Raw genomic sequence first — 23997 nt, 5'->3', positions numbered from 1 at the left:
ACATTTTTACTACAGGGCAAGAATAGATTGACAGGCGCTCTTCTGCCTGGAAAACAAAGGAGTGGAAAGGCAGAAGGGGTAATAGAAGTCTTTGAAATTATGGATGGAATAAAGATGGTGAATAGGGAAAAAAATCTCTTCCCATATAAGAACAAAAGCATCCAATGACACCAGAAGAAGGCAGGTTGAAAAAAAGTTGAAAAGAAGGCACTTCTGTGCAGCATCTCTTTAAACTGTGGAACTTAACTGCTACAGGATGTTTCAGTTAGGTACCTTCATGGAAGAAAAAAGGCTGTTACGAAGGCTACACAAGGCTGTTAACCAGAAAACCAAAATCTGAGAGTCAATGAGTCTCTAAGCCTTTGTCTGTTAAGCTATTGGAGTAGCACTGCACACTTATCTGTTCTTACTCCCTCTCTAGGCACCTGCTAATGGCCATGGTCAGTGAAGGAGCCTGGACTAGGGATATTCTCTGGTCAAACCCAATGAGGACATTCTGATATTCTTTGGAAAAAGAGTCAATGACAGGAAGTGAATATTAGAGAGTTTGCGAAAGTATTGTTAAAATTACAAAATGAAACTTTCTGGCTTTTTCTAAACCTCAGGAACAAGCTTTTAAGCCTTCCTTGTGATCTGAGGCATGACCTCTGTCACTGATGTGAAAGCCAACAGAACAGGAGGTTAGGAAAGCACCTTCTGTATAGCTGAAAGCGTCTTCTTGACAATCTGGCAGGAATCAGCTCTGTGAAATGTTACTAATTCTTCTGGGGGAGACAAAGGAGCCTACAGCATACTTGCAACTGGTGCGTGATCCTTTTGTGCCAAATGACTACTTGGTTTGATTGCACCATGCTTAAGAGGATCACTGTAACTTGGAAGAAACCTTAAGAGAACAGAAGTCAAAAAAAAGGCATAGTAGTGTTTGTGCCTCTCTCTCCACAGTGACTTGCTTTTCCTTAGGAAATGATTTAAGAATTATCTGGAATCATTGTTTTTAAAGCTAACTCCATTAATGAAATTTTAGGCAGAAACTTTATTGGAATTAATGAATTAATTTGTAAAGTATTTGTCCTAATCTTGTATTTGCTCCAGTGCAAAGTTAAATATAGAAATGACACTATCAGCTCTGTTTGATTAAAAAAAAACCCACTATACTGTATTATAACAGGCATATATTTATGTTTATGATGTCATGCTGTGCTTTGCAAAATATAGGTTTGGTAATTTGCAGCCTGCTTAGTCTAACAGGAAAGGAGACAATTTTTAGAACAAGATAATTATATATTAATATATTATTATATCTTAAAATTGCACCATAGTTAGAGACGCCGAATGTGACAAGCACCAATCCAGAGCTGAAAAGCACAATGTTAAGAGTAAATATTCCTACATAACTTCTGCAAATCATTCCCCATGTCTTCACCTCTTATACGTGTGCCATCTCTTAACTCAGGATCTCAAAGCATGTTTCGTACACCTAATTTGAACCTTCTCCCCTACTTCAGTGTACTACTGAAGTCCAGGAAATGTTAGTTTTTAGAAACAAATTCTGCATATTTATACTTTTATAACTGAGGGTATTGCATGAGATGTAAGAAAGTTCAGAATTTGAAGATACAGACTTCATCCAACATATTTGGAAGCGAGTGACAAGTATTTACATAATCTTCAACCTTTGTGGCATAGCCTGTGCCTGAGGTATGAATCCCACCTTGTGAGCCGGATGCAGAACTGGAAATAGGAGGGCTGCGCTCCTGCTAGGCAGTATTGCCCTGATACAGGCAGTGATGGAAGAAGAAACAGAATAAAATATTACTAGACACGTTATCAAAAAAAGATCCTATCCTATAATAAAATTATCTAATTAAAAGTATTTCAAAATATGAGCGGTGTCCTTTTGCTGTAAGCACAGAATATATCCTTGCAAGGAGGAATATTTAGACTTTGGTTTGATGTAATTTCTCCATTAATAGCTTTTGCCTGAATTTCTATTAATCTGGAGCAATTTTACACACAAGAAACATAATATCTATTTTCATAAATGGAATGCTGCACAAACAGTAGGAAGATATTTTGATTAAGTAAGCAATATATACAGTTTATAAGATACCTGAGAACAACATCATTACAGTTATTCTCAAATTCTTGAGAATTTCTTTAGAATATTCTCCAATTTCCATTTACAGAACAATGCAAAGTCTTTTCCAAATAAAGCACATTTTGCATAAGGGTTTTATAAATCAAGACTTAGGAGTGAGCTTTTGAAAGCTTAACCACATTTGTATACTATTTACAGTGAACAAAAATGAAGTTCACTGCAAGCAAATGTTTTATTAGCACGGTGACTTTAGGCACTGGCATAATGAACTAGAACAAAGATCATTTTAGTCTAATGTCCCTGAGCTTCTTTTGGAGAGAGCCAAAGCAGAAACTGGTCTTGGTACCGAATGTGCAAAAGCGCTATGTGGCTGTTAGTTTGAGGAAATCTACCTCACTAAAGTTATGTTAGTTTCGGGATGGGTTAGATTTTGTGATGTGGGCTGTTGTCTTTCCATCTGCTCCGCACTGGAGAGCTGTCACCCTCGCTGAACTGGAGATCGTTTCCCTGCTGAGTAATCACAATCTAATGACATGACAAACTGAGGATGCTAGTGTCAGTTGTTGTATGGCCAGGCATCTTGAAGTGTACTAGCAAAAGATTACATCTGCACGTTGCTGTGAGCATAGAGTGGCAGGCTTTTTAAGTTACTAGTCTAATAACATTCATAACACTTCTCATATCTAAATATTTTATTTGAATTCTTGAATCAAATATACTATTGCTTGATTAAAACTGAAATCTGGGCTGATGCTGATCCCTAAAACCTTGTTGTCTGCAAAGTATTGTGCCTTGATTTCTGGTTCCTTCTGTCTGCTTTAGTCTACTAGCATCTTTGAAGCAGTGACTTTTGTGTGCATTAGTAATCAGATTTCCATTAGGGTATCTTTGATCTCTGAGTTGCATCTCTCTCTTTGCCTGGAAAGAACAGGAAATAACTGAGCTGGGTGCCCACAAACCTCTAAATATAGGCTTTGGTTTTTATCTCCGAGCAGTGTGTGAGGCCATTCCAACTGTCGCCAACAATTTGTCAGCTCCATTAGTCTAACATGCACTGAGATTTGTTTGTACTGGCTTTGTGGCTCAGACATTCTTCAGAACGTAAGCTAACAGGACAGAATTGGTGGGAGCTGGCTTACGTCCAGTGAAGGCAATGGAGATGCACCGCATAAACCTAATGCGTATCTGGACCAATATAACTCTAGAGGTAACTAAGGAGTGTTTCTGCTTAATGGCTTATAATTCTGTAAATATCAAATAAAAGTGATTTTTATTTCCTAACCAAGAGAGCTCATGGGCTAAGGTTATGTCCAAGTTTATCACGAATCCCGGATTATTTGCAGCTGTTACTTGTAGGTAGAATCACTGTTTGAAATCCTGAGAGAAGACTCTGGCTGATGCATCCAATTGCTGCTAGCCAAACCAGAGGTCAGATCTGGGCCTGGTTCCTCACGGCCTTGGATTCTGTGTAGCCTGTAAAGTGGATGCTGGATGCTCCCCTTTTTGGAACAATAGGTTTTTACATGCGTTTTATGCTTGCTTTGGGGTCTTACAGCTGACTGCAGGAGGTACAAGGGCTGTGGAAGACCGACTTGCAAAGTCAGCTGTGAGCCAGTAGAGTCATGGGGTGCTATTTTTGTATTCAGCTTCCCATATTCAGCCTGATTCTTTTCTTTGGGACCTGGTAAATAATAAGTATGTTTCTGTAGGTGAAGAAAACCTCTCCCTCACGCTTGTTTTAACAGCACTTGTCTTGATGTTTAAGTAGGGTAGGACAAAGCAAAGCTAGGCTTTGGAGAAGTGTTGTGTTAGATTGGTTCCTGCTCCCCATCATGCGTATGTGTTCATATCAGTAGGTGTGCACATCAAGGGCTTACGCTTTATTACCATGCTTCTCTGATGAAGGCAGAAACAGCATGAGCTTTGAGGAAAAGCAGTCTCCAGTTAAAGAGAGGACATCATGTCTATGTTTCAGCCTTAGAAAACTGAGATGTAGAACCACTTCCAAAACCAGTCTAGTCAAGCCAAATTCATCCAATTTTACAGCACGTATCCCCCTTTTTTTCTTTCTTTTTTTTTTTTTATTAAGTAAAATTAATCCTTGGTACACATTAATAAATCCAGCTGAAATACTTTATTTCCTTTGAAGAAAGAATTATGTGGTTGTGGCCCGGGCAGAGGATTAGAAATATTTTGCCTCAGGAGTTGAGACCTTGAGAATTCTTAACTGCAAGACTGTGCACATACGCCTGGCGTTAGGTCTAGCCGGTGCCCGGCTGCTGGCAACCCTAGAACGGGGCTGTCGGTGGCGACTGGTCGCTCTGCTGGCCTGTCCTGGGAGTGCTGTACTCTCTTCCCTTTCCGCAGTAAAGTTTCCATTTCAAAGGTGATCTCAGGTCAGGAGAAATACCTGTCTGTGTAGGGAGAAGTGCTTTCTTCATAGAGGCAATGTCTGTGCAATTGTGTGGGTTGTTTTTTTTTTTTTTTGGGGGGGGGGGGTGTCATTCAGGGAAGCCAGTACAGGGATGCGACTCTTCATGCCTTTCGCTAGCAATGCCTTGTGCTTGCAGCTCTGTACTCTTACCTGATGTGTAAGAATATGTTTTAACCTCGTGCATATAGTTTCAATCCTTTTGCTACTGTAAGTCAGCCCCCTGCCCCCCCAATATATTAACAAAAACCAGTGCCTTTCAGCTCTGTGTTAAGTTGTAGATACTGTCCAAATTTTTGTCAGGTCACCCATCCAAAAGGAGTCCAATTGGCCTGCACTGACAAACGTGTTATCTTGTGAGTAACGCAGAAGTGCTGTGTTCAGCTCCGGGCCTGCCTGGACGCTTTGGACAGGCAGCTGCAGCAGTTCAGTGCAGAACTCGCTCCCTCCGCTACATATGTGTGCCTACCACAAAGGAGCCCTGATCCTACCATAAGATAAATATTAATAAAATAGTAAAATAAATAAAATGTGATTTTTGTTATTTGCCTACTTCATGCAAGTATAAATTTAAAGACCATGGTATTTTTAACATGTCCTGAGTTTTCTGAATGGAAAGCGCTTGTATGTCCTGTGGAGAAAGCAACAACTTGTAAACCAGAGGACATGTCTTCAGCTTCCAGGCATGCCACTTCTCCTTGTGAGCACCCGACCTGTCTGTGTGCTGTGTTCAGCCTAGAATAGTGCTGACAGTACTTTTTGCCCTCCCTTTTCTCTAATACATTTCCACTGCAGGGTCTTCAAGGTGTGAGACTCTCTGTATGGTTCTAAAACAATGAGGTCGTGGTCTTATTTGAAACTGTTACCTATGCAATTTTCCTGTATTACTATGCGTGATTGCCACTGACTTAGCATTATTATGATAAAAGATGCTCTCATCCCTTACTCTTTCTTGCTAAGTATGTGGGTGGTGTTGCTGCGTGTGATAGAAATGCTGCTTCTTTCCCTGTCATGAGTGGCTGCTTTTCAACTATGGGTGAAAACACTCTCTCTGCCTGGGCTCTAAAGTTCGTTAAATGGTTTAAAAGTGTCTCTGTAAACATTAGTTATAGATAGTACGGTCAACTAAACTGTTCTTCACACTTGGATACAAATTCTTGTGTGGATGATGTGCTCATCCATGCTTAAAAGAAGTCTTAATGGGATGCTGGATGCTAATCCAGTTTGTGTTATAATTATTTGTCGTGGGAAGAATGCTGGTTTATCTGCAGCTGCCTCAACTGTATCTTCATGCCGAAAAACTTACCAGAACAAACAAACAAAACCAGTGTTTCTCATTACAGACTTCGAATTCTGTGTGGGGGACACACAGGTGCAGATACAGAAAACATCCACAGAGAAGGCAGGAGGTCTAGTAGGGATTGATGGTTTTGCACACCTTTAAAGAGATGCGTGTATTAACTGGTAGCTCGGCTGTTGCCGAAATGTGCATATTTGGGTGAGCAAGGTCTCATTTTCAAGGTGCTCTCACTGGAGCGGGGTGAGATTCAGCTTGGTAAGAAGAGTGAGCTGTGAATGCCTAAAGCAAAGAGTCCAGTTTTTAATTTGTACTTTTTAAAGAAAAAGCTTATTTTTTGCTCCACCAGTCGTGGGGTAGCCTGAGCTAAAGCAGCTCCCAGCTAGCACAGCCCTCGGGGACTTTGCCTGGTAGGGCTTCCAGGGGCGCGCGGTGCGAGTTCAGCTCTGCGTGGGAGCAGCTAACGTGCTCTCGCCGCGTGCCTGGTGCAGGGGAGCGCACAAGGAAGGGCAGCGTCGCCGGCCCCCACCCGCCACAGCTTTCTGCAGCTCAGCCAGGCTTAAGGCAAGGAGGCACTGAACTGCGGAGACACCAAAAGTATTTCCTGCCAAAAGTATTTGTCTACTGCCTGGTAAGAAATACTAGTGAGACTCTTTTTAACTCTCTATGAATTTGTGATACAAAATCCATAGGAATTGCTCGTTTGTTGCTTGAAGAGAGAATCAGGTTTTAATATTTTGATAGAGAGCTTGAGAATAGGAAGATAAGGGGATTAATAAAAGTCTGCTAGGAATGACCAATATGTCAAGTGATTGGAGCCATGACGAGATGTTGCTTTTTTCTTTTTAAGCCATTAAGATCTAGAAAACAATACAAATAAGCATCAGCCAAACAACTGTGGAAACAGAATAATTGACGTGAAATCTCTTAGCAAGTATTGTACTCTTAAAAGCCGAAACAGCTTGAACTGTACAGCTGACAAATTTTCAGAAGGTCAGTTCCCAACAGAGTTACGTTTGATTTAGAAAAGAACATAAAGCAGTTTTTACAGTGTAAAGTCAGAGGTGTGTTTGGGACACAGAGCCCTGGCGGCTCTGCTCAGAGCTGGGCCATGGGAGGTAGGAGGGTGCTCAGTTATCAGGAACAGAAACATCAGCAATGGGAACAAGTCAAAGCATTGGTAAGAGTGACCCTGAAACTGGGGAAAGCTTGAACACAGACTTGAACTTCATAGCTCTCATTTATCTCTGTAAGAAGCTGTGGTCGGGTTCTGATTTCCTGTGGTGTGAGGAGTGAATTTCATCCCGATGCCTTCTCTGTTCCCCTCTCTTGTCCTGTTCAGAAGTGACGTCTGGGGAGGTAGCTCAGGCTGTGTATGTTTGAAATCGCTTTTGCAGGGTTGCAGAAATATTCTTGTAACCACAGTGTTTTAAAGGTATGAAGGAAGAATGGTTTTAAGAAGACCTAATAGCTTTTTATTAGATCAAGAGAAAGGATTGGAAAAAATGGACCTACTTTTGAGCCAAAAGTAGGCCCCAAATCCCCCAAGATGGGGGATTTTGCTCTTTCATCTCTGTTGTTGGCTATTTTGTTTCATCTGAATTTTAAATTTTGTCAGTTCAGGAAAAAGCATTGCTTACTTTAAATGAACTTGTCAGTCAAGTGAATCTCTCACTTTTTCCTAGTTGGAATTTCTGTTAATATATCCCTCCCACATGCACAGATTTTTAAGAACAAAAATAAAAAGAATTTTGATGCATTTTGTGTCATGTAGCTTCAGATCAAGTTTGCTTGATTATTACTTGAAGCCTGGAGGAATGTATCCTGGCAAATTACTTCCCAGTGTAATTTAATTCTCACGGCACTTTGAATACTTTACTCTGCCTTTGATATGCAGCAAATCATACATCATCATTAAAATGATCTTTTCTAATAGTGTTTATGTTTGCTAAATACATGGAAAAATAATATAAAAGGTGAAATATAACATGTATTTTAAGAAGCAGAGGATTGTAGCTGACAAATAAGACCAAAAGTAGAGTTTTTAACTGTCTACTAGTCCAGTACAAGGACTACTTAGAGTAACACTGCAATCTTTACTTGTTTCATCACTGATGATTTCTGGTTTTGCGTTAGTGTACTCAGTAGGACTAAGGTTTGAACTAACCTGTTATATATTTTTGCAGCAAGTTCTTAGAACAGCATGGATTTGGAAATGTTTCTGATTTCTTTCTAGTGCTTTTACTGCTCTGAAATTTAGTGAACAAGGGCAATGAGCAAGGTATTTACTAAAGCCCTTATGGAAGTCCCTATCACTCCAGCATCAGCAAATAGAAGCAGGAGTCTTACTTAAATTTGTTTCAGGGCAGTGATAAAAAGTGACACTTAAGTCCATAAGGAACATCCCAGACGTGCCCCAGGATGTGGCATGCAAGACATTTTTACATCACAGTGCCAGTATTTCATTTTTTCTGAAGGAACTTGTTCTTAGGAATGAAAATCCTGTTGCTTCCTGGACCAGGAAGAGGCTGGCAATCTCACTGGAAAGACCGACAAAGATACAAGTCATGACCATTACTACTGATGGTTCATATTCTATGCATATCTGGTCTCTTTACACTTAAGCCATTGAAAAGCCATCATTATGGGAGAACAATTCCTGTTCAGTGCCCTAATCAGTCAGGATTTGAATCCGTGGTTTAGAAATGAAAGACTGTGTGTTCTCTTACCAGTTCCCTGCTCTGTGTAGTTATCCTAAAAAGATATTTTCCACTTGAACAGAACAGAAAATTCAAAGGAAATGCAACAACATTTGGTAAAGAGTAGGATTCAAAGGAAGATTTGAACATACTGAAATAAAGATAAGTGAAAGAATTATTTTGTGGTTTTTCCCTGATTGGAAAAAAACTGTTTGTCCAGGAAGCCGGAGCAAGAAATGAATTGACATAGCATTCTCACATTCGTTTCACAGACTTTATCCTGTAGATAGTAGAATAACTATTCACCAGATAGTATTGTGTAAGGTAACTGGGCATTAGCCAAATGCTTGATTCGGTCTCCACACTGAGTGTCACCCTTGTTTTGGCCCTTGAGGAAGAGGAACAGTAAATGCCCTTTAAAAGCAAAGTATTTTCCTGCAAGCAGGAAAATAAGAGCTAATGAAAATACACATAGTTAGGCTCTGTCCATATTATTACAGTGTGTATGTGCAAAAAATGCCCATATTGCCTAGGAGACTTAGAGCAAGAGAATGTTTCAGTGAGATGTCTTGGACAGAGCCCAGCTGGCTTGAGGCCTGGCCCTCTGTCCGAGAGCAACACGTCTCGTTATCATAGTGCCGCTATCCACATAAAGCCAAGAACTTGCAAAAGTGGGTATGTAGGCTTTAGCTATATAGAGGACATCTGGGTCATCCATCTTTATCTTTTGCATTAGATGTGACTCTGCATTTTGGCCACCCCCAGTGTATAAAACTGGCCATGAAACTAGGCCTCAAAATAGAGGACCACCACAAGCGAATTTTATAAAGATCTATCCACTGAAGCTGTTGACCACAGTGCAGCTGGTTCATGCATCTTGTAGGATGGTCTTCTGCTTGGAAAGCACAGCTAAATATAATGATTGTAAGAGGTAAGCTATTCCCGATAGCCAAGTATTGCTACCTTTTTTTTTAAATTTGTTGAGTGAATTCATAAAATTCCATTGAAGTCAATGGGAGTGTCAGCTCCTGTGACAACCTGACTTATTTGGGAAGACTGAATATGTTTAGGAGTTTGTTATTATCCAGGTATAGGAAATTTGTCCAGGGTGCCCAAATGTTGCTTATCAAGCACTGCCAAAAATCCATCTGGAAAAGAGTTAGTAGAAAAACAAAGGAAATATTTTATGATTGCTGTATTAATGGTGAGCTTTTATGTATGTTAATATTTTATCATGAGGAAGCTGTAGAAAACCCTGCAGAAAAAGATTCATTTGTTTTGTTCTCCTCTTAGATTTAATGAGAGAATGTTAGCATTGCAAAGCAGGGCAACTTAGTGTATGCCATCCGCACTGCTGTGACTATACAATGAATATGTTTTTATGCTAAACAGTTAACAGCAGCTAATAAAGGAAAATGGTATTTTGCATTTTGGATTCATAGAATAAGCCCATTTTGCATCAGAATTTCTCAGAGCCTTTTTTCAGGTAATTTCTTTAGGATTTTAACCCTGAAAACAGAAGCCAGTCAAGTGGCAGTAGCACAGAAATGTTTTATATTACAAATCCTGCTTGGAAAGTCTTGGAAGATTTTTCTAATGGAGCCTGGAAGGTAGCTGGATGGCTCATGCACGGGACCGCTGTGGAGTGGGATGGGGTGGTACTGACAGTGTTCCAGGATGGGAAGTGTTAGTTAATCCTCTTATGTTATCCCAGCCTACGTAACTCCAGTCAACTCACCTTTTTTTGTCTGTATAGAGGGACTTTCCCAGGGAAGCAGCAGTGCCTCTACAGTAGGTGAGGCCGTAAGGGGGACTCATCAGTACAGGCAATTCAGTACAGTGCACAGTAAGCAGATTGCTCTCATTTGAAACTTCTACCCCCTTGATTTGCTGCTGGTTTGGAAAACCACTTCATGTCAATGTAGGCAAATAGAGGAGATGGCAGGTAGGCTGTGTCCTTTTGAGACTGTTGGAAGAGACCTGAAGGCATTTTAATGTGGATTTTTAACCTCTTCCTTTCCTCCCTAGACTTCAAGATATGTGTGTTCAGTTTGGCAGGCTTGTTCAATATTTCTGTGTGTTTGTGGTTTGGTGTAACTAATACAGCTTGCACGATTTCACTGGTCAGTAATATACAGCCAGATTGCCTCAGTTCAAAGGTTGAAGAATGAATTGTAAACTATTGTTTCCTGCAGTTAAACCAACAATAAAAAACAGAATTTTTCCAAGTCCTGGGCAACCATCAGGAAACTTTTGGCTTGCCAGATTCCTAACACACCTGTCCGCTCAAAATCAGCACGTCAGATTGCGGAGAAAGGCTTTGTTAGTGTTAGTCTTGTTAAACATTAATGTTAGTTTCCTCCCTTTAAGCATACAAAGGGATAGAGGTTTGACAAATGCAGTCAGACTGTATGTCGTTTGCTGCTTGAGAAGTAAGGTAGCAGGTTTTCAGGAAGTACAGAGGACACAGCAAGGCACGAGGGACTGAAAGTGGAATTCCTCCATGTTCATTCTTCAGGAATTTTACAGGAGAGAACAACTGAGTAAGTTTGGAATCGGTTTGAAGTGCTTGCAGTGATGGATAGTGGCATGCTTGTCAGAGACATGAGAGGAGGAAGAGAAATAAAGCAGAAGCAAAAGGGGCATGAAATATTGTAGAAGTGTTTTCTTTAATGTTCTTTCCTGTAATCACTTTTGTAGTTAGGCATGCTTGATATTCGTTATCGCATTTCTGCTCATATGCGGGAATTTAACACCAGCTTTCTGCTTGCTAAAGCTAGTGATAGCAATAGCTTTAATTTCAGAGATTGCAGCTCTGTGTAGGTATAGAAACGAGGGCCTTTATAGGGCTACGACTTGATTTACGCCCTTCCCTCCCAGACTCTGTGGCTCTCAGACAGGACCTAATTTCTCTGCCTGGCCAAATGCATGTTTCTTGTGTAATCTGATGAGAATCTTGTTTGTTTGTTTTTTTTAATCTTACTTCTTGAAGATGATTTCTAAGTAAGTTATGCAGAAGTATTCCCCATGCATTCTGCCGTTGCCCTCTTTCTCTCCAGATGCACCTTGGAAGTATGCTGGTGTGTATGAGGAGTGACAGCCCTTACTGCTGTATACTTAGGGTGCGTGCTTTGGACATACTGAGCTAAATTTGGTTGTATTGTAAGGAAAGTGTTAGTCCACTAGAGAGACGCCATCTTTATTTATACCTAGGCTGAATTTGTTGGCTGGTAGTGACTGTCCTTTTCTAAATATTGGCTAATTGTGTTGAGATGGGAGCCCAGAATCAAATGCAGTGCTGCTGGCGTGCTTTTTAATGTTGTGTTGGCTCTGATGCCTGTTTGTGTGGGTTTTTTTTTTTTTAAATATGTTCTAAGCAATTTACTTTCTGGGGTTAGAGACAGCTTGAGGTTTTTTTCCATTGAAAATAGCAGAAGTCTTACAGGTTTGTGCTTCTTAAAGAAATCAGTATTGTGGGCCAAACTCTCTGTGGCTGTGAGGGAGGTAATGTAGGGTCAGATTCTGGACCTCAATTTGTTGCTCCAAACATACATTAGCTGAGAGTCCATGGATTACTGCAATGAGCTTGTTGTTAGCCTTCGTAGTCTTTAGCCAGCAAATACTTTCACAGCTGATGATCTTATAAATGTTGCTAGTTACTTTTGCTTGCTGCCTTGCACACACATGCTGGTGCTGCCTCGTTCCTTGCAAATCATTTTCATTTTCTTGATGCTTTGCCCGATGCCATCTATGTATCTTCCTTTAGGGACAAATGGTCTGTCTGTGGCTTTGCCCTGGAAGGAAAGGATGAGCAATAGAAAGAATGTGTAGTTGCTTTTAGTTGCTCTAGTGCACTGTGTATTAAGTAGCCTTGCAGTTATTACTGTGCTGTGCTCCTGTTCCATGTCAGTGGAAACGCATCATTTTCATCCTCTGGGTTATAATATTTGCAAATTCCCAGAGAAAATAGGAAAAATAAAGATATATTGGCCAACTCCTTACAAAACCTAATAGGCCAACAGAAGAGTGTAAAACTAAATCCACAGTTTTATAAGAAGCCAAGGCCCTGTGAGAATGAAATATTTATAAAGGTTATATGAATCCCCCAGATATTGTCCTGATTCCAACTTTAGGCTTGAGATCCCACAGCTCTTGCAGATGTGGGGGTGAAATGGTCTGGGAGGCTCATTTCAGCTTGGTGGGTAATGTATACTTTTGCATTACCCTTGATCATGGTGAGGAAAGATGTCATGAGTGACTTTCCCTGACCTAAGTCTGCTCCTGTTTACATCTATGGTAAAATCTTTGTAAAGAGCAGAGAGAAACCAAGCTCGAATCCTTTGGAAAGTTTCCCTTTAGCTCATGTTTTGGAATATTGGTGCGCTCAGTGCTTGAGGACTGGCTGATCAGTGCTTTGTTAGTATCCAGTGAACTTGTTCCAAATTAGGGCCAGATGCAGCCTTTGGTTAAGTTAAATGTGGCCTTGACTGGACTATTATGTAGATGAGTATGATAGCAACAGGAATCACAAATCATACTTTGGCTTTTTTCTCCTTTTTTTTTTTTTTGTGCGTTTGTCTGCCAAAAGATGGGGAATAAATAGATCAAAGAATTTTTCAAATTTGCATTCAGCTAAAAAAAAACCTGGCAACTCTTGGCTGACAGAGGCTTTCATATGACACTCAGTTATGGCTATGCACGACTTCCTTGTTTTGCTGGCTTATTTAAACAATGTAGAACAAAGCACACAATTAACAGTCAGATATGGTAACATAATTGATTTTTCAGTGAATATTCTGTTATTTAAACTGAAACTGTGCTTTCCATAGCATAGTGGCTCCAGTTCAATACCATAAATCATCCTCTAATAACAAGTTTTGCATCAGTTTGTAGCTTCAGCAACTTCTCTTTGGTAGCTCTTGATTTGTGTAGACATAAGTGAGAAGAAAATCAAACCCTAATTCATAAATACTTGAAGAAAGTGAATGAGAAAGGGCCATCAGTGACATTGAAATAAAATTCCCTCTTGAATTCAAGCAAAGTATTCCATTTCTTCTTAATCTGTACAAATCTATGCATGCCGTAAAATATATCAAGCTAGAATCTATTTTGCATGCCATAAGGTCAGAGCCTCTAAATAAAATTACAATGATAAGAGGTGTAATCCTTCAAATCTGTCCTCCTGGAGAGGCAGAATATAGCCTCCAAAGTGCGGGCGCGTTACGTACTCAGTTGGCACACAGAAGGTAAACTCTGAATGTGTATTGGATGTTTTTATCTGCAGTTACGTTCTTTTGTTCCTCTCACCATAATGTCAGTAAAATATGAAGTATGTCTGTGTACGTTAAGGAGCGCAGCTGCAGTCTGTCGAGTATGCTGGCTGGGTGTAAGAAGGGTGTCAGTACAGCACCTATACGTCCTTGTCGGGCATGGTATGTGCACGGCAGGGATGGCACCTTCTGAAACGCTGCCTGAGCCCTCGCTCTGTCCTCACACAACTGCCCTGGGCCACAGCTCTGTGTCTGTGTCTCTCTCTGCTAGCCGTGCTGGCGAAGGCAGACCAAGCAGGTTTGCGCTCGACAGACCAAGTATTGCACATCCCTTGCACACCTATTTCTGGTATCTGAGAAAGCAGCAAGTGTTCATGTGTTCCCTTCCTTCTCCCTGGCTTCAGCATCTCCGCTGATCATACTTCTCTTGTCAGCTGCTGCTTCTCTTTTCTGCTTTTTCAGGTGCTGAAAAAAATTCCTGGTTCTAATCTTGTTCTTGTAGTTGTTTACATAAAAGCCATATTTTCTAATGGATAATTACTAGTGTTCCCCATTACGAAGTCTGTTGTGAATCTTGATGGTGTTCTTTTTTTAAAAAAATAAATATGTTCGTTTTGTTAGGAAAACTGTTTTGGCCATTTTCAAAGGTTGCAATGAAGGTAAATATAAGGGTGGGAGAGAGAGAGAACTGTCTGGGCTTAGTCTCATAACTAAGTGACAGGGAAGTTTGCAGAAGGAGGTAATATCTTTTATTATGCTCTTGGCACGTTTGGAAAAAATAAATAGTCAGAGTTTTAGGGCTCGGACCTTCAGAGCTCTAGCTAGATAGAAATTGTCCCTTTTAACTTCTCTTCTAAAGAACAGAGGCTAAAACTTGTGAAACTAAGCTAACGATGAAGAGCAAGAGTGCATTTCTCTAGTCATATCATTGTAAGGGTAATACAGTAACAAACAAAAAGCTGCCAGACTGCTTCATCTTTAATTATAATAGAAACAGATGTGTAAAAAGTGCCATTATGAGGACAGATGAGCTTTCTGAGAGCCGTGTAATCTAGCATGCGTTTACATTATGCCACTCTTTCTGCTTTTTTGCTTGCACAAAGTTGATCTGAGTTGCTTTGTTGCTTCGGTTGTCTTGATGAAAGCATGGCACCCAGCAAGTGATCAGATGAGAGACCGCTCAGAAGTCTAAACACTCTTAAGACAAAGTTTAAAATCAGAATTACTCCTTCTTTCCCTGCCCCGCAGAGCCCAAATTAAACGTGAACTGCCTTTGCAACACAGATTTCAAGTGCTTGGGGTCAGATAGGCTGCCTTCAGGCGGGGGTGATGTTGTCCTGCGTTCAGAGACAAATATTGCAGGCGCTTCCTTGTGCTGGGATCTTTTTCCCCTGTGCAGTGCAGTAACTGCAGAAGCAGCGCAGGTATTTTCACATCTTTTAAATCACTTTGGTGTTATCCTGTCGTGACATATTTTATTTTCTTGCTGGGTCCAAATGTCTCAGGCCTCAAACTTGCTGTATTGTGATGTTAGTAGCTGAAATGAAGACAGAAATTAAGAATGCCTGTTTCATTCCAGACGGATAACAGTTTTCAGTTTTATAACCTGCTCTTTTAGGATGCTTTCTCTCTGTGTTAAATAAATGATCTAGTTTTTGAAAAAAGAAAACGGAAAAAAGCAAATCTATACAGAAAGACCTGACTGGACATTGACAGCACTTCAGGTCTCAGATCTCTAGTACTCTGCTCCTTGGGATAGTGAAGTACTTTAACCTATAGATAAAGCAGCCACTAAAGAGGAATTTGGCACCTGCTGACTGATAGGTTACATGACATCTACAGCAGTAGAAGCTGAGGACCAGAGCTAAACTGGTGGATCTGGAAGGAAAATGCATCCTTGTGAATACAGGCAGCAAAGGCAAATAGCAGATGTATTTATTCTGAAAACAGCTTGTTCGAGTGGATGAAATTTAGAATGGTTCTTAAAGATGGGGGATGGAGTCCTAGGTTCCCATTTTTTTCTCTCTCTGTTACATATTTATTTCTAAGTCTATTTGATGAGGTTTTGTGAGACCTAAAAGTTAATTTATATGTAAAGCAGGGAAAGCTTGGTGGTATTCTGCATTAGTGTACGGTCAGGACTCGTGATTTTCTGGCTTTCAGTTCAGTTCTTTTTCTCTTTGCCTATAGAATATTTCAATAAAGTATGCTATGACCTCATAGTATATTCTGACTGGTGACAGTAGAAAAGGAGTGAACCTATTTTACAACAGCTTTTCCAAACCAGAATTCCAGGCTTAGAAGTTCCTGAACCGAGAATTGCCTCAGATGAGGAGTTAAAAACTAAATGTCACAATTTATAAAATCATTTTATAACCCATTCCAAACTGTGTGTGTATAGGTTTAGAATACTTGTGAAGCTCTAACAGAATTGGTTCCAAAGAGTTTATTATTGTGAGATTCCAGGGCAGATAAACAATGCTGAAAAATTACTTGTACTTTGAAAAAGCAAAGCTGAGAGCATCCATGCACATTGGGATTTTGAACAATCGTGTTTAAACATGCGGTTAAAGAGCAAATTTCAAGGACTGGTCGTTCTTAAACAAACAAATCCGTGCTTGTGCATTCTGCCTGATTTAAGAGAATGCTATCATTTGCTGTGTTCCCACCCTCCCTCTAAGGAAAAAAACTAAGATCTTAAAGGCAGGTAAGACCAAATCACCCTGAATAATTTCCAGAACATGATAAAAAATAAGACAAAGTGGAGACATAACACTGGAAATTTCTACTGCATAAGTTATTAGTCAGAATATGTCATAGGAAAAGAGTAACTGTGAGGGAGGCTTTCATTTTTCAATTTTGATTCATATTATTTCTTTGTGGAGGAAATGAGGGATGGTCCTATGAAACTAGTGCGCTGTACTTCAATAGAAAAGAGTGAACGGCTGTCTCTAATACTTCAGTTCCTGCTTTTGATTTTTTCCATGTGCAGTCAGCTGCTGAGCTTTGTGATACAAGGTACAGTGCAGACTAGTTAATCTTCTGTGCCTGATTCCCTGTGTTTTAGGTAATCATTTGAGAAGAAGCCTTAAACATGGCAGTGTTTAAAAACTGTGCTGCATTTGCCTTGTAACAGAGCAGACGACTGCCATAAATCCAGAGCAACACAGAGTCTAGACCTCTCAGTCTAGATTATTTCACAATTTCCTGTTACCTTCTTTACCCTTAGAAATTTATTGACAAAGGCATGTACCTAGTGCACCTTGACTGATCAATAGTATCTGTCACTGGCACATTTTGTTGCTGTCTTTTGCTTTACAAATCCAATCTAATTCAAGTATTAGGATCTGACTCATCAGCTTTTATTTATTTGCAGGGTTTTGTACAATCGTAGAGCATAGTTACCATTTCACATAATTTACTTAAGCCGATTGACTCCTGAGTTATACTAGTATACCTCAGACTTTGCTTATAAGTCATAAAACCACAATTTAATTGCAATTAGTTGAGTTCCTATGTACTTCTCTTTATCAAGATTCAGAACTCGGAGAGATTTTTATTTGTAGAAATTCATCATGGCATCCTCTCACTGGTGTGTCCCACGATCCTTCTTGTTAACTTGATGTTTCTTGAGAGCACAGAAATTAGAACTTTTTAAATTGTCACATAGAACGTGAACCTTTTTGTTGTTTCACAGACCTAGTGCCTAGTTCTGTATCTGATATGGTCTCAATTTTTATTTAAACGGCAAATATCAAAATGCCCTGACAAAAAATTATCAGAAAAGTACATGCAGAAAAATATTTATGTTTCTGATTTTTTTCCATCTTTAAACATTTCATCACATTCATCCACTTGGACTGATTTTTTTTTGATTCACTCTTCGTAAGTGCTGGGACTTTTTCATCACTAGCATACGTTCTTGAGAGTGAACCTATTTCAAGTAGTCTTATTACGCAAATTCACTTTTTAGTTTGGAAAGTATCTTTTGTTTTCTTTTGTTACAATCCCAGAGTCAACAATGAAGAGAATAAGTTATTCAGAGTGCAAGTTATTGGGAATTTTGAGCTATAGTCCTGGTAAGAGCTCAAAAATAATAAAGTGTCTTATGGCAGGGTGGTTATTGTGTTGGCATTTATATCACTTTTATTTCAGAGCGAGAGGCAAGATACGACAGGTTTTACTTCTTACTTCACTACCAAATTGAATCAGCTTGAAAACCACCTTACTACTGTATGTTCAGCATCAGGTGTGAAAAGTTCATCTCCTTTACTCACCAGAAATGCTTATTTAGATTTAAGGTAATTAAATATAATCTGCAGTTATCTCCTGTATGTAGAGACTTGCAATAAACTGTTTAATCTGCTAAAGCGCAGAATATATTACAATAGAAAGGCTTACTGCCAAACAAAATTTGGTCTGGACTTGGTGGTCCAGGAGGTTCCTTTTTGTCTGATCTTATGTTCCTGTGATTCTTGGTTAGGAGGAGTAACAATGACCTTGATTTTAAAGTCCTTTTCTACTCCCCAAACAATTAATATAACAAAGGATCCATCTTCCTTAATGTAGCATGTAAGGAAGTTGTCCAAGCCTTGATGAACATTTGTACTTGAAAAGAAAATTTTAAAACTCAAAATATCATCAATACATGGATTACTCTTGGGTTGCCTCAGATAAGCAACACATGCCACATATTTTAGTGATGGTTGTGCATTTGGCTCTCATGCTAAGCATGTAGTAACCCAGCCAGAGCAGTCTAGCTACCTGAATTTGTCCTTGAGCATTCACTGTTAGCGCTTTGCAGTGAAGGAGGGAACTCAGCAGTGAGGACGTCGTGTAGGGGCAGAGAAACAAAAGGAAATGGCACAGTGTCACAAGCAAATGATGTTGAATCTTTGCGTCTCTGTTTCTCTTGTCAAAATGCAACCAAACCACTTGCTGGTAGTGTTTGAGAGCAGAAATTGGACTTCCAATTTCTGCGCTTTTGGAGAAAAGCGCAGAGGAAATTATTCCTAGTTCTTCTATAGATAGAGGGGGAAAAAAGTCACTGGAAAGTGTCCCTCCACATTGCTCAGTCATTGCTGTCTTGTGGTCCTCTCCAAATTACTCCAGTGCTTCTTTGCATGTGAAGAGGCATGACTCTTGTACTGCAGATTGTTGTAGTGCAGTAGTTCTTTCAGTTCTTATTTGTGTGAAAATACTGATTAGTAGTGCGAGCTTTCACAGGCATGTGTCTGATGGAGGAAGGAGAGTGATTTTCTGTTTGTCTATTGGACTACTTCCTGGCAAACTGTGCCTTACAGCGGCGCGAGGTTGCACCAGCTACCTGGAGCTGCTGGTATTGAACCTTTTTCAGAGGGACTTGTTTTGTACAGGTAACAATAGCGGTGATAATGAAAACACTGGCCCTGGTTTGACTTTTTGTTGTTCTCTTTGCATTTTCTCTTCTCTGCCTACATTGTCAAATTAGGTAGTTTTGTGGAAATTAATAATATAGCAGACTATTAAATCCATTCTCAGTAGCAGAACATCAAAATGTGCATAGTAAATTTGATTCCAGTTAGCAGATTAATAGTGTGGTTCACTGTCAATTTAAGTTGCTCTGTGAAGGATGGGTTCCAATATTCATCCTCATGCTGACTAAGAGCCTGTAGGAACTGGTCCTAAATCGAGGGGCTTTTCTGTGCTGCTGAACTGCTCTGTTACAGTGTGACTATATGAGGCTCTGCTTTCACGTGAACATGAGCAAGAGGTGAACCTCTTTTTCAGTTGGAAAAATGTGCATCCTCGTTTTTGTTCCTATATACTAAATTATTACGGGTCAGACTTGATTTCTACTCATATAATCTACTTGTAATCTGAATGCAAAAGTGCAAATGCTGTTTTTTAATTTGGTGAGAAATTACACTTGCATGGGAGAAAATGCCCTTTTTGAAAATGCAAGAATCTGATAAATTATATCTTGTACTTTGAATTTCTTATTTCACTTACCTTCCAACTGTTTGGAGGCTTACATTGGTTGAAGATATGGACATAGATGAGCTCATATGAGCACACACAGTAACCCTCTCCTCCCCCCCCCCCCCCCCCCCCCCGGGCCCCAGCCAGGATTTACTATTTTTTCAACGTTCACTTACAAAAGTAACTGCAGTTTTTCATTCTGAAATCTGAACACATCCATTTTGTTTGATTAGTAACCTAACAGCCTAACAAGATGCCAGAATGGTGTGAGCTTTCCTATTCTTTCCAATGGAGTGCTAACACTAGATATCTGAATTAGTGTTTCAAATGATCATTTTTATGCAATCTGTTGCTAAGGAGAAGTTCCTTATTGAAAAATGGGGATCAGTTATTAATTATAAAATAGTATGAATTTGTAGTGTCATATGAACTAATTTTAAAATTGATAACTGAGGATTTCTTAACGTTTTATCTTACAAATTTCCAGAAGAAATTTTAGAGTTTGATCCGCAATTCCCTGGAATTAGTGTGGCTTTAGTGACCTTATTGGAACTCTGTTGATTTACATCATCCTAGGATCCAGCTGAAGATGGATATTATAAGCAGTTTAATGAATGAAAATGCATACCTTCAAATCTTTCTTGAGAAATATTCTTTATACTCAATTACTGGGAAAACCAAATGCTTATTTTAGTTCAATGAATTTTATAGCTCCTGAAAGGAGAAATTTCTATAGCTTTTTTTTCAGATCTCTGTAAATGTTGGAGAGAGTAATAATAAGTGTCTAGTCTTCTGACTGCACAAACTAACTTATTTAGGTCACAGCTGGTTCTGATTTTATTATTGTTACTCTGAAACAGATTAGTTTGTCTTGATAAAATGGTACAACGCTCTGAGAAAAATCAGTGATAAGCACAAAACTACATAAAATACTAAGAAATCCCCTTTATCCTAGCAAACAGAGCAGAAATCTTGAGGAATGCTAACAGCAGTATGTCGCCTCATGTGAGCTCACCAAACATCAGCGTTTCTGTAAAATGATGGGATATTGTCAACAGGAGCCTGGAAAGACCCAGTACCTTTTTGTCATCACGTTCCTCATTGTTTTTTCAGTAAATGGGCTCCCAAGGGATTGAGCATGTTGAAATGGGAAATTCCCTTGATTAGTGAGAGCCAAAAACCGTCTTATTATTCTGGAAGGGTTAGTTTAAGCAGGGTAGATGGGATTTGTGAAACTGAAAGAATGCTGAGCGACTTCTCCCGACTCGTCTTTCTTCAGCGCAAGATGCTCTGTGGAGTCATTTCTGATGCTTGAGGAGAGCTAGAGCGGTGCTGTGGCGTCTGTACTGCCTAGCCTCAAAGTCAGAGCAAGCAGTGGGAGCTGAGAGTAGAGTAACTCTTCTGTCCAAGGCAAGTCAGTTGACCACCCTCCAGTCAAATTTAATCCCCAGTCTGAAATACAACTTAATATCGATTCATTCATGTTTATAAAACACTAGTGGACTGTGGATGCAAGCTCTTCAATAAATGCAAGCTTTTATTATCCACCTTAATCTGACATCCAAAAGAAGTATAAAGCCAACTCTTTGGCCACCATTCTGGCTTCCTCTTGTTGCTGAAAGCTATCTAACAAAGTTGTGGCAGTTGTAAAGCCAGCACTCCAGTCTGCCGCTCATTTCTCCTCTGTTCTAGAGGTGATAATTGGCAAAGGAAGCATATAGGAGCTATGCACCAGGTATAGCTCAATTTTGATATTCATTTTGTATTGCCTGCTTTCAAAGTCTTCTCCAAGAATTAAATACTGCCTCCTCTCCACACAGCCAGGTGTTTTGCAAATAGGAAAAGATTGGTATCCTGTCTAAAATCAGAGACCTCCTGACTTTTGGGTGAGTTAACAGGGTGAGGGTTCAAACGTTTATGGCACGAAGAACCCACCCTTCTCCATCAGCATAGATTTTTAATGCACGGTAGCCTTGCTGTGGGCCTCACAAAGGTGGCAGGAATTCAGTTTTCTTATCTTCTGCTTTATAAGGAGTAGGGTGCAAATTATCTCAAGACGGAGTGGCAAGCGATCCTGTTCTCTTGTTGCTTTAAATGAGATGCATCTCCACTGTTATCCATGAATGTTCATTTGGCACAGGTAAGTGGAGATGGATATTGATACTGGGCTTTGTGATGATACTAGGCTTTGATGATATGAGTACATACATTGGTCTGTGGAAGCCATATCTTTATTTGAGAGCTGATCTGGAAAATTACACTTTTTGTAAACTGAAAGTTCTTTTCTGTGTTTTGGTGAGAAAAAGAGGAACTGGAGAGGAGATAATGAATCAGACTTTAAAGCTCGATTATATCTATGTTTCCAAGTGTGACAGGTAGTCACTACAGTTACCATTTTTTTCTTATTGTGGGTACTTCTGGTGATTTCTCAGGGAACAACTCACAGCAGTACAGCTGAGCACAGTCTATAGGGTTGGAAACAACCTCTCAGATTCTATTGGGTCCCTTTTTTGTGCAGCAACGAACCCCAGCAGGTAGACAGGTAGGTAATCTCAGGGTCTGTGGCCTGCTCTCAAGCCCTTCTGTGGGCTGCATGATTTTTGGGCTGCTCCCAGTCTGTGGGATTACGCTGAGGCTGCAGTGTGCTCTGCCTACTCAGCAGCTGGAGAGCTTCTTGCCTGAGCACTGGAGCGATATCCTCATCAAGTAGGGAATCAGAGCAACTTGTTCCATTTTGTTGTGTGAAATGCTGATGTTCTCAAAGTAATGTTGTTCTCCTCAAGTGCACTTGTTAAGAAGTCTAAATTTGGTTCCATAATTTTGCTTATGCTGTTTATACCTAATATTTTGAAGGTCTATGTAATGATACGTTTTGTAAGGTGCTACGTGTATCATTCTGTATATAGAAAACTTCAATAAAAGTGTTTTGCTTTAAAAAAAGATTACAAGTTATTTCATTATGTTGTCTGTCCAAAAATACCAGTCTTAAAGATTGCAGAACTATTGTGCTTCAAGAGAATGTTCTTCTAATGGAAGTGAATTTCTTGGGGAAGAACCATCTTATCCATTGTTCAACTTTTGGACTATTTTTTGATTCTGCTACTTGCCACTGTCTGTGGGAGAATGCATGCCTGAAGCCATACACACATAGTTTTGCCTCTCTTGCTTGCTGAATTGGTCCTATAGCTTCTAACTGGGTTACTTAAGATTACAGTATGACTCACTGTAAGGCAGGATCTTTCTGAACGGCGATATCACAAATCCTTCACGGCGTATGCCTCTAAAGGGCCTTTTGTTCTGCAGGCCCAGTCTTGTACAGGGGAAGTGAGTGGCAGTTTTCTAATTGACTTCAGAGGGTTCAAGATCGAGCCGTAAGTGCAGTTAGCTTACCAGGAACCTGGGATTTAAAAGAATGGCTCATACTTCTAAGGAGACACATTGTGCAACTTCTGCAAGTCATGCAAATCCTGCTTTCCCTTCTTTCTTCCTCTCCTGATGAGTCAACAAACTTACAAACCTTTTCCTGACACTGAAAACAACTGAAAAGAAGTTCTTTAGAGTATAAACTGATGAGGGACTATTCCTATCAGGAACGTAAATACTACAAATGAAAACAGTAGTGGTATTCAATCAAAACCAATATTGGATCAGCAATTGCAACTGGGGGTTGGCATTCCACCAGTTCTCAGAGGAGTAGCCGGTCCCTTTCCAGGGCCCTGTGTGCACTCTAACATAATGTTTGCTGTTGCAGGGGATCCAGATATTCTGTGCAAGGTGCTTGTGAGTGTTCTTCCTGATTTTTTAATTGCCTTTTTAATTAAAATAGTATAGTAAAGAAACAAAAGTACAACAGTCAAAATGACAAACTCTACAACACCTGAATGTGAACATTAGAATTTGTGAACAGGAGTATCAGGCAGATTGATACAGTCTACATTAATCATGCAGATTAAGTTGGTCTGGTGGCTCAAATATAAGACAGGAGCCTGAAAGCAATACTTGTGAGCTATGGCTTTTTTACCTTATACTAAAACAGAGCTGAAATAATTTGTCTTCTTCGCAAGACTGTTCACTTAACATAGCGAAGTGATTAATGTGTTATGTTTAGGTAGGCTATCCTGGAGTAGTTAATAAACTATATCTTAGAAGAAAGGCCTTTGTAGATCTCCTTGGAGAATCTGTGTTCTTAAATTCAGGTGTTTTTTCAACTGGATTATGTGCTCTTATGTGCAGAGTTGTCA

At 39.8% G+C, this 23997-nt stretch overlaps 1 protein-coding gene across 8 annotated transcripts in view; it reads left to right on the top strand.

The window, feature by feature from the left end:
• DENND2B (DENN domain containing 2B) overlaps window positions 1-23997 on the top strand; it is a 197401-nt gene that overhangs the window by 91993 nt on the left and 81411 nt on the right. The window contains exon 1 of one of the 8 annotated variants that reach the window (XM_068945015.1): window positions 10897-11068. The exons of the other annotated variants lie outside the window; for them this stretch is intronic. The gene's annotated coding sequence lies outside the window, so the exon portion shown is untranslated. Of the gene's footprint in view, window positions 1-10896; window positions 11069-23997 lie in introns of those variants that run through there. 8 annotated transcript variants of the gene reach the window in all.

This window comes from Struthio camelus, chromosome 5 (genome assembly GCF_040807025.1).
Source record: "Struthio camelus isolate bStrCam1 chromosome 5, bStrCam1.hap1, whole genome shotgun sequence".
NCBI lineage: Eukaryota > Metazoa > Chordata > Aves > Struthioniformes > Struthionidae > Struthio > Struthio camelus.
Note: the sequence above shows the minus strand (reverse complement) of the source record. Positions and strands in the feature narration are given on the sequence as shown.